This window comes from Sphaeramia orbicularis, chromosome 19 (genome assembly GCF_902148855.1).
Source record: "Sphaeramia orbicularis chromosome 19, fSphaOr1.1, whole genome shotgun sequence".
NCBI classification, from domain to species: domain Eukaryota; kingdom Metazoa; phylum Chordata; class Actinopteri; order Kurtiformes; family Apogonidae; genus Sphaeramia; species Sphaeramia orbicularis.
The window spans coordinates 15,495,332-15,505,141 of record NC_043975.1 but is presented as its reverse complement, the minus strand read 5'-3'; positions in this window follow the sequence as shown (position 1 = coordinate 15,505,141).

The following is a 9,810-nucleotide window of genomic DNA, read 5'->3' as shown; positions in this document are numbered from 1 at the left end:
CATGTGGCTGGCGAAGAGTTAACAGTGAACGGGGACACAGAGGGCTTCAGTGTGCATTCCACACAGTGTGGTCAGGCTGGTTCCAGGAAGCCTGTATAGGCCAGTGCTGGAAATGCTTCCTTTGAACACTATCAGCTTCCTTTTAATTACGAAACAAACAGCTTGACTCACTCGTTTCCAAGACTTCTCAGCTCCCAGTGGTCTTCACCCTATTTTCTGATACTCCCCTTGTGGGACTCTGGTAAACAGCAAAGAACATGACTATGGAGCTAATACCCTGCCAAAAACATTAAAAAAATTAAAAACAAACAGGAGGAGTGATTACAGGAAAGACTACAATGTAAACAGATCTGAAAAGCAGTGCACCTGCCTGTAAAACACTATCCCTTAGGGGAAAGTGGGTGCCAGTTTTCTGCCAAAACCTAACAATCAAACAAATCCTGTTTTATGAATTCTCTTCAATTTAACAAACACTAGGGCACATCTGAATTCCTTTTTTAAATCTGTCAACAATCAATATTCTAAGCTTAACTGTGGGGAGGAAGCTTGAAGAAAATAACAGTCCTGCCGAAATGTAAACCAGCACTACGGTAAATTTCTAGCAGTCCACCATACCTTTAAATAACTCGACAGTACGTCATGGTAAAGATGGTCAAACTATATAGAACAATGGACTGTGGCAAAATGAGCTTAACAGTTTCAGTCAAGTCAGTAATTTCAGTTCATACATAAACGTGGATGTCTCTGATGCACCTACTGGGACTAGACTTACCCTGTGGTTGGCAATCATTCATGGGCATCTGCAGCTGAACACAACCTGCACATGTTATTAGTCTAACATCATGACCTAACAGCACTACTGAACTAGTTTACACAAAGTTGTGGGGATTAAAATTGTGAGTAAAAACACTTACTGCCAATAGACTGAAAGAGTGGGAAACAACGCTGTTAGCTACAGTAAGTATAATGTCCACCAGTTGAAACACCTTCAAAAACCCCAAGGAATGATTAGACGGACACCAGTAATTATGACCATTTTTTTGGACCACATGCTATAGCCTTACCATGTGACCACCAGAGGGCACACTGACAAATATGGAAGATAGACTGGAAGCATGTCAACGCATCAATAAATGAATGGATATGTTAGTAATTATCGTGAGAACTTTTTGGCCAAATTTGGTAATATGACCAGAATGACCATTTTTGGACCACATACTGTAGCCTTACCACTGTCACTAGAGGGCACTGGCAAATGTTAAAATAAAGGGTTGAAACACCTTGAAACACCTCAGGAAATTATTAGATAGACTGGATAGATTATCTGGTGCACTTTTACACCAAATTTGATGATATGACCATTTTTGGAGCACATACTATAGCCTTACCAATTGACCACCAGAGGTTTCCGATGAATTTTGGAATAAAGGGTTGAAACACCTTCAGACACCTCAGGAAATTATTAGATAGACGTTTCTTATTATCTAGTGCACTTTTAAACCAAATTTGATGATATGACCAAAATGACCATTTTTGGAGCACATACCAATTGACCACCAGAGGTCTCCAATGAATTTTGGAATAAAGAGTTGAAACACCTCATGAAATTGTTTGATAGATGTTTCTAAGTATCTGGTGCACTTTTAAACCAAATTTGATGATATGACCAAAATGACCATTTTTGGAGCACATACTATATAGCCTTACCAATTGACAACCAGAGGTCTCCGATGAATTTTGGAATAAAGGGTTGAATCACCTTGAAACACCTCAGGAAATTATTAGATGGACGTTTCTAATTATCTGGAGCACTTTTAAACCAAATTTGATGATATGACCAAAATGACCATTTTTGGAGCACATACAAAAGCCTTACCAACTGACCACCAGAGGTCTCCAAGGAATTTTGAAATAAAGGGTTGAAACACCTCTGGAAGTGATTAGATGGACATTTCTAATTATCTGGAGCACTTTTAAACCAAATTTGATGATATGACCAAAATGACCATTTTTGGAGCACAAACTATAGCCTTAACACTTGACCACCAGAGGTCTCCGAAGAATTTTGGAATAAAGGGTTGAAACACCTTCAAATACCTCAGGAAATTATTAGAGAGACGTTTCTAATTATCTGGTGCAATTTTAAACCAAATTTGATGATATGCCCAAAATGACCATTTTTAGAGCACATACTATAGCCTTACCAATTGACCACCAGAGGTCTCCGAAGAATTTTGGAATAAAGAGTTGAAACACCTCAGGAAATTGTTTGATAGATGTTTCTAAGTATCTGGAGCACTTTTAAACCAAATTTGATGATATGACCAAAATGACCATTTTTGGACCACATACTATAGCCTTACCAATTGACCACCAGAGGTCTCCAAGGAATTTTGAAATAAAGGGTTGAAACACGTTGAAACACCTCTGGAAGTGATTAGATGGACATTTCTAATTATCTGGAGCACTTTTAAACCAAATTTGATGATATGACCAAAATGACCATTTTTGGAGCACATACTATATAGCCTTACTAATTTGACCACCAGAGGTGTCCGATTAATTTTGGAATAAAGCGCTGAAACATCTTCAAATCCCTCAGGAAATTATTAGATAGACGTTTCTAATTATCTGGTGCACTTTTAAACCAAATTTGATTATATGCCCAAAATGATCATTTTTGGAGCACATACTATAGCCTTACGAATTGACCACAAGAGGTCTCCGATGAATCGTGGAGTAAAGGGTTGAATCACCTTGAAACACCTCTGGAAGTGATTAGATGGACATTTCTAATTATCTGGAGCACTTTTAAACCAAATTTGATGATATGACAAAAATGACCATTTTTGGAGCACATACTATATAGCCTTACCAATTTGACCACCAGAGGTGTCCGATGAATTTTGGAATAAAGGGTTGAAACACCTTAAAATACCTCAGGAAATTATTAGATAGACGTTTCTAATTATCTGGTGAACTTTTAAACCAAATTTGATGATATGACCAAAATTACCATTTTTGGAGAATACTACTATATAGCCTTACCAACTGACCACCAGAGGTCTCCGATGAATTTTGGAATAAAGAGTTGAAACACCTTCAAAAACTTCTGGAAGTGATTAGATGGACATTTCTAATTATCTGGAGCACTTTTAAACCAAATTTGATGATATGACCAAAATGACCATTTTTGGAGCACATACTATAGCCTTAACACTTGACCACCAGAGGTCTCCGGTGAATTTTGGAGTAAAGGGTTGAAACACCTTCAAATACCTCAGGAAATTATTAGATAGACGTTTCAAATTATCTGGTGCACTTTTACACCAAATTTGATGACATGACCAAAATGACCATTTTTGGAGCACATACTGTAGCCTTACCAATTGACCACCAGAGGTCTCCAAGGAATTTCGAAATAAACGGTTGAAACACCTCTGGAAGTGATTAGATGGACATTTCTAATTATCTGGAGCACTTTTAAACCAAATTTGATGATATGACCAAAATGACCATTTTTGGAGCACATACTATAGCCTTACCAGTTTGACCACCGAGGTCTCCGATGAATTTTGGAATAAAGGGTTGAAACACCTTCAAATACCTCAGGAAATTATTAGTTTGACGTTTCTAATTATCTGTTGCACTTTTAAACCAAATTTGATGATATGACCAAAATGACCATCTTTGGAGCACATACTATAGCCTTACCAATTGACCACAAGAGGTCTCTGATGAACTTTGGAATAAAGAGTTGAAACACCTCAGGAAATGATTAGACGGAAATTTCTAATTATCTGGTGCACTTTTAAACCAAATTTGATGATATGCCCAAAATGACCATTTTTGGAGCACATACTATAGCCTTACCAATTGACCACCAGAGGTCTCCGATGAATTTTTGAATAAAGAGTTGAAACACCTCAGGAAATTGTTTGATAGATGTTTCTAAGTATCTGGTGCACTTTTAAACCAAATTTGATGATATGACCAAAATGACCATTTTTGGAGCACATACTATAACCTTACCAATTGACCACCAGAGGTCTCCAAGGAATTTCGAAATAAAGGGTTGAAACACCTCTGGAAGTGGTTAGATGGACATTTCTAATTATCTGGAGCACTTTTAAACCAAATTTGATGATATGACCAAAATGACCATTTTTGGAGCACATACTATATAGCCTTACCAATTTGACCACCAGAGGTCTCCGATGAATTTTGGAATAAAGGGTTGAAACACCTTCAAATACCTCAGGAAATTATTAGATAGACGTTTCTAATTATCTGGTGCACTTTTAAACCAAATTTGATGATATGACCAAAATGACCATCTTTGGAGCACATACTATAGCCTTACCAATTTGACCACCAGAGGTCTCCGATGAATTTTGGAATAAAGAGTTGAAACACCTCAGGAAATTGTTTGATAGATGTTTCTAAGTATCCGGTGCACTTTTAAACCAAATTTGATGATATGACCAAAATGACCATTTTTGGACCACATACTATAGCCTTACCAATTGACCACCAGAGGTCTCCAAGGAATTTCGAAATAAAGGGTTGAAACACCTTGAAACACCTCTGGAAGTGATTAGATGGACATTTCTAATTATCTGGAGCACTTTTAAACCAAATTTGATGATATGACCAAAATGACCATTTTTGGAGCACATACTATATAGCCTTACCAGTTTGACCACCAGAGGTGTCCGATGAATTTTGGAATAAAGGGTTGAAACGCCTTCAAATACCTCAGGAAATTACTAGATAGACGTTTCTAATTATCTGGTGCACTTTTAAACCAAATTTGATGATATGACCAAAATGACCATCTTTGGAGCACATACTATAGCCTGACCAATTTGACCACCAGAGGTGTCCGATGAATTTTGGAATAAAGGGTTGAAACACCTTAAAATACCTCAGGAAATTACTAGATAGACATTTCTAATTATCTGGTGCACTTTTAAACCAAATTTGATGATATGACCAAAATTACCATTTTTGGAGCACATACTATAGCCTTACCAATTTGACCACCAGAGGTGTCCGATGAATTTTGGAATAAAGGGTTGAAACACCTTCAAACACTTCTGGAAGTGAGTAGATGGACATTTCTAATTATCTGGAGCACTTTTAAACCAAATTTGATGATATGACCAAAATGACCATTTTTGGAACACATACTATAGCCTTAACACTTGACCACCAGAGGTCTCCGGTGAATTTTGGAGTAAAGGGTTGAAACACCTTCAAATACCTCAGGAAATTATTAGATAGACGTTTCAAATTATCTGGTGCACTTTTAGACCAAATTTGATGACATGACCAAAATGACCATTTTTGGAGCACATACTGTAGCCTTACCAATTGACCACCAGAGGTCTCCAAGGAATTTCGAAATAAACGGTTGAAACACCTCTGGAAGTGATTAGATGGACATTTCTAATTATCTGGAGCACTTTTAAACCAAATTTGATGATATGACCAAAATGATCATTTTTGGAGCACATACTATAGCCTTACCAGTTTGACCACCAGAGGTCTCCGATGAATTTTGGAATAAAGGGTTGAAACACCTTCAAATACCTCAGGAAATTATTAGTTTGACGTTTCTAATTATCTGTTGCACTTTTAAACCAAATTTGATGATATGACCAAAATGACCATCTTTGGAGCACATACTATATAGCCTTACCAATTGACCACAAGAGGTCTCTGATGAACTTTGGAATAAAGAGTTGAAACACCTCAGGAAATGATTAGACGGAAATTTCTAATTATCTGGTGCACTTTTAAACCAAATTTGATGATATGCCCAAAATGACCATTTTTGGAGCACATACTATAGCCTTACCAATTGACCACCAGAGGTCTCCGATGAATTTTGGAATAAAGAGTTGAAACACCTCAGGAAATTGTTTGATAGATGTTTCTAAGTATCTGGTGCACTTTTAAACCAAATTTGATGATATGACCAAAATGACCATTTTTGGAGCACATACTGTAGCCTTACCAATTGACCACCAGAGGTCTCCAAGGAATTTCGAAATAAAGGGTTGAAACACCTCTGGAAGTGGTTAGATGGACATTTCTAATTATCTGGAGCACTTTTAAACCAAATTTGATGATATGACCAAAATGACCATTTTTGGAGCACATACTATATAGCCTTACCAATTTGACCACCAGAGGTCTCCGATGAATTTTGGAATAAAGGGTTGAAACACCTTCAAATACCTCAGGAAATTATTAGATAGACGTTTCTAATTATCTGGTGCACTTTTAAACCAAATTTGATGATATGACCAAAATGACCATCTTTGGAGCACATACTATAGCCTTACCAATTTGACCACCAGAGGTGTCCGATGAATTTTGGAATAAAGGATTTAAACACCTTCAAATACCTCAGGAAATTACTAGATAGACATTTCTAATTATCTGGTGCACTTTTAAACCAAATTTGATGATATGACCAAAATTACCATTTTTGGATCACATACTATAGCCTTACCAACTGACCACCAGAGGTCTCCGATGAATTTTGGAATAAAGAGTTGAAACACCTCAGGAAATTGTTTGATAGATGTTTCTAAGTATCTGGTGCACTTTTAAACCAAATTTGATGATATGACCAAAATGACCATTTTTGGACCACATACTATAGTCTTACCAATTGACCACCAGAGGTCTCCAAGGAATTTCGAAATAAAGGGTTGAAACACCTTGAAACACCTCTGGAAGTGATTAGATGGACATTTCTAATTATCTGGAGCACTTTTAAACCAAATTTGATGATATGACCAAAATGACCATTTTTGGAGCACATACTATAGCCTTACCAATTTGACCACCAGAGGTGTCCGATGAATTTTGGAATAAAGGGTTGAAACACCTTCAAATACCTCAGGAAATTATTAGATAGACGTTTCAAATTATCTGGTGCACTTTTACACCAAATTTGATGACATGACCAAAATGACCATCTTTGGAGCACATACTATATAGCCTTACCAATTGACCACGATAGGTCTCTGATGAACTTTGGAATAAAGAGTTGAAACACCTCAGGAAATGATTAGACGGAAATTTCTAATTATCTGGTGCACTTTTAAACCAAATTTGATGATATGCCCAAAATGACCATTTTTGGAGCACATACTATAGCCTTACCAATTGACCACCAGAGGTCTCCGATGAATTTTTGAATAAAGAGTTGAAACACCTCAGGAAATTGTTTGATAGATGTTTCTAAGTATCTGTGGCACTTTTAAACCAAATTTGATGATATGACCAAAATTACCATTTTTGGAGCACATCCTATAACCTTACCAATTGACCACCAGAGGTCTCCAAGGAATTTTGAAATAAAGGGTTGAAACACCTTGAAACACCTCTGGAAGTGATTAGATGGACATTTCTAATTATCTGGAGCACTTTTAAACCAAATTTGATGATATGACCAAAATGACCATTTTTGGAACACATACTATAGCCTTAACACTTGACCACCAGAGGTCTCCGGTGAATTTTGGAGTAAAGGGTTGAAACACCTTCAAACACCTCTTGAAGTGATTAGATGGACATTTCTAATTATCTGGAGCACTTTTACACCAAATTTGATGATATGACCAAAATGACCATTTTTGGAGCACATACTATAGCCTTACCAATTGACCACCAGAGGTCTCCAAGGAATTTCGAAATAAAGGGTTGAAACACCTCTGGAAGTGGTTAGATGGACATTTCTAATTATCTGGAGCACTTTTAAACCAAATTTGATGATATGACCAAAATGACCATTTCTGGAGCACATACTATAGCCTTAACACTTGACCACCAGAGGTCTCCGGTGAATTTTGGAGTAAAGGGTTGAAACACCTTCAAATACCTCAGGAAATTATTAGATAGACGTTTCTAATTATCTGGTGCACTTTTAAACCAAATTTGATGATATGACCAAAATTACCATTTTTGAAGCGCATACTATGGCCTTACCAATTGACCACCAGAGGTCTCCAAGGAATTTTGGAATAAAGGGTTGAAACACCTCAGGAAATTGTTTGATAGATGTTTCTAAGTATCTGTGGCACTTTTAAACCAAATTTGATGATATGACCAAAATGACCATTTTTGGAGCACATACTATAGCCTTACCAATTTGACCACCAGAGGTGTCCGTTGAATTTTGGAATAAAGGGTTGAAACACCTTCAAACACCTCTTGAAGTGATTAGATGGACATTTCTAATTATCTGGAGCACTTTTAAACCAAATTTGATGATATGACCAAAATGACCATTTTTGGAGCACATACCAAAGCCTTAACAATTGACCACCAGAGGTCTCCAATGAATCCTGGAATAAAGGGTTGAATCACCTTCAAACACCTCAGAAAATGATTAGGTGGACATTTCTTATTATCTGGTGCACTTTTACACCAAATTTGATGATATGACCAAAATGACCATTTTTGGAGAACATACTGTATAGCCTTACCAATTGACCACCAGAGGTGTCCAAGGAATTTTGAAATAAAGGGTTGAAACACCTTGAAACACCTCTGGAAGTGATTAGATGGACATTTCTAATTATCTGGAGCCCTTTTAAACCAAATTTGATGATATGACCAAAATGACCATTTTTGGAGCACATACTATATAGCCTTACCAGTTTGACCACCAGAGGTCTCCGATGAATTTTGGAATAAAGAGTTGAAACACCTCAGGAAATTGTTTGATAGATGTTTCTAAGTATCTGGTGCACTTTTAAACCAAATTTGATGATATGACCAAAATGACCATTTTTGGAGCACATACTATAGCCTTACCAATTGACCACCAGAGGTCTCCAAGGAATTTCGAAATAAAGGGTTGAAACACCTTGAAACACCCCTGGAAGTGATTAGATGGACATTTCTAATTATCTGGAGCACTTTTAAACCAAATTTGATGATATGACCAAAATGACCATTTTTGGAGCACATACTATAGCCTTAACACTTGACCACCAGAGGTGTCCGATGAATTTTGGAATAAAGGGTTGAAACACCTTCAAATACCTCAGGAAAACTATTAGATAGACGTTTCTAATTATCTGGTGCACTTTTAAACCAAATTTGATGATATGACCAAAATGACCATTTTTGAGCACATACTGTAGCCTTACTAATTTGACCACCAGAGGTCTCTGATGAATCCTGGAGTAAAGGGTTGAATCACCTTGAAACACCTCAGGAAATGATTAGATGGACGTTTCTAATTATCTGGAGCACTTTTAAACCAAATTTGATGATATGACCAAAATGACCATTTTTGGAGCACATACTATAGCCTTACCAATTGACCACCAGAGGTCTCCGAAGAATTTTGGAATAAAGAGTTGAAACACCTCAGGAAATTGTTTGATAGATGTTTCTAAGTATCTGGAGCACTTTTAAACCAAATTTGATGATATGACCAAAATGACCATTTTTGGAGCACATACTATATAGCCTTACCAATTTGACCACCAGAGGTGTCCGATGAATTTTGGAATAAAGGGTTGAAACACCTTCAAACACTTCTGGAAGTGATTAGATGGACATTTCTAATTATCTGGAGCACTTTTCAACCAAATTTGATGATATGACCAAAATGACCATTTTTGGAGCACATAGCCTTAACACTTGACCACCAGAGGTCTCCGGTGAATTTTGGAGTAAAGGGTTGAAACACCTTCAAATACCTCAGGAAATTATTAGATAGATGTTTCAAATTATCTGGTGCACTTTTACACCAAATTTGATGATATGACCAAAATT